We start from the raw sequence: 2500 nt of genomic DNA on the forward strand, positions 1-2500 counted from the left end.
TGTTATATGTATATATATTATATGTATATATATTATATGTATATATATGTGTATATATACATATATATATACATATATATATATACATACATACATATATACATACATACATATATACATACATACATACACACACACACACACACACACATATATATAATACAGACACACACACACACACACACACACACACACACATATATATATATATATATATATAATACACACACACACACACACACACACACACACACACACACACACACACACACACACACACACATATATACAACACACACACACACACACACACACACACACACACACACACACACACACACACACACACACACACACACACACACACACACACACACACACACGGTTTCTGATGGAGTAGTGGCCATGGAATTGCAGTAAGACCAATCAGGGAATTACAGTATTAAGTTTGAGAATGATCATACTAATTCATTCACTAGATCTAATTAAAACATGTAAAATATTAGGTTAACAAATAAAGGTATCTCATATTACTCTAACAGCAATTTTCCCGATACATTTCATTCCCGAATGACCAAAGCAGCAAAACCAGATAAATACTGGGTTAATTTTTTTTACTATGACAATTGGGTCTTCCCTGACAATATCTATATCATCAGATTTGTTCCTGTGGTGAGAACAAATTAGATGATTATTTCCATCGCATTCACCAGCCAACAATCTTGATGTGATTTGATAAGTCCTGACAGCTGGGGAGAGCATAAAGTAAATCAGTGTAATTATGGGGTAAAACAGGCTGAAATAAGAAGAATAGAGTACAGAAATGCATGTAACCAGCATAAAAAAAACACTTGAAATTGGCTAATGAAATTCTACAGACATCCCAGCCGTCTTTGAAAGCCTATGGACCAACATGCCAATGTTCAAAAAACTCTACAGGATTCAAACCCAATGTTTGGTAAAAATTTACGGGATTTCACATAATCCAGATCTGTTGTAATCATACAATGCATCCTAACCAATAAACCAACTAAACCTTAACCCATTTAAACAATACAATCTATATGTTCTCTAGCCAGCCCCCTGGACACCAATGGTATTATAAGTGCCTTGACAGGGGGCTCTAACCCCTAGATTCCCGTGGTAATATAAGCGCCTAGACAAGGAACTCTGCCCCCTAGACCCCATGGTAATATACATGCCTATCCCTGGGGCTCTGCCCCCTAGACCTGTGTAAATATATTCCTGTGACTTTAATAATATATGATCTATATATTTCTGGACCCTTAGGATAAAACACATACCTTAAAGAGCAAAACACTAAACTTTTCTTCGCTTCCGTCTTTGGTCTGAAATCCTAGGTTTCTAATCACCTTTTTTCAACATTTGGGGCACTTGATGAGCTCAAATATCAAGCTATGATAGATACTAATGTCCATTTTTTCTGTATATCAGCTATTTGGCTTTAAAAGTGACCCGGAATTGACACAAAACTTAAACGAAACACTTCTCACCACAGAAGATGCTGATAATTACAATACAGTGGTTTTCTGAAGCACGAAGTAATACATGACCTACTTAACAGATTGCAGTAATGAGTACTATGGTTAAAAGGTAAACATGAGGGGACTTAGAAAAAGACTGGTCAATCTTCTCTCTTTTCTGTTCTTTATCTTCTTAATTTTCAATTTGCACAACTTTTGCCATAGATTAATAATGTCCTCGTTTTTGTCAAGGTAACTACTCCATGCATTTCTTTTTTTTTTTTTTTTTTTTTTCTTTTTTTTTTTTTTTACTGTAGTCCTGATTGTCATAGACGGAAAATTTTCCATATATTGGTTAAGCCTATAAATCCATCAGTGATGATATTAGAAGTCTCTCGGCGTCATAGACTCCAACGATTTCTGGCAACCATCTTGCCACTGGGACTCAAAGTCCTCTAGCGCATCACCGCGCACATAGCTATACCTGGTAGATCAAGTGATTTGTCACGACGGCTAAACATGTGACCCGGAAGTAACAGGTTAATGAACATAACATTTCCTAGACAATGCAACACTCACAGATATTTAAAATGCTAATTACAATGCGTTGTAGTGCATCCTATAATTAAGTTGATATCAACCCAAACTTTTGTCATGATGTCGCCATGTTATTCCCAAGACGCAAAAGAGGAAAAAAATATAACTATATTATACCCTACAATAACAAAGAAATCGTCACACATCTCAAAGCCATGCAACATAACTCGAAAACAACAAAGCCTCGACACACATCCAACACCTTAGACCGAGAGAAACCCCATAAACTAATTAAACAGGAGGAAGAAACACACGCTAAAAATTCAAATCCTCGAATTCCCTCTCCCACTCAACACCAATTAAAACACCGCATTTCTCCCTTAAAATACCCCTTTTACACCTCTAACCTCACGCCTCGTCAATTCTCCAAATAAAGAACGAATAGGTAGACGAATAACCTGCGAAAAAGGAGAAAAATA

The 2500-nt window shown here is 36.2% G+C and overlaps 1 protein-coding gene across 5 annotated transcripts in view; it reads right to left on the reverse strand.

Annotated features, from left to right (window-relative positions):
• Positions 1-2500, reverse strand: part of LOC125042794 (nuclear pore complex protein Nup58-like) — a 33430-nt gene that overhangs the window by 30133 nt on the left and 797 nt on the right. The window lies entirely within an intron of this gene.

The sequence above is a fragment of the Penaeus chinensis genome, chromosome 32, assembly GCF_019202785.1.
Source record: "Penaeus chinensis breed Huanghai No. 1 chromosome 32, ASM1920278v2, whole genome shotgun sequence".
NCBI classification, from domain to species: Eukaryota; Metazoa; Arthropoda; class Malacostraca; order Decapoda; family Penaeidae; genus Penaeus; species Penaeus chinensis.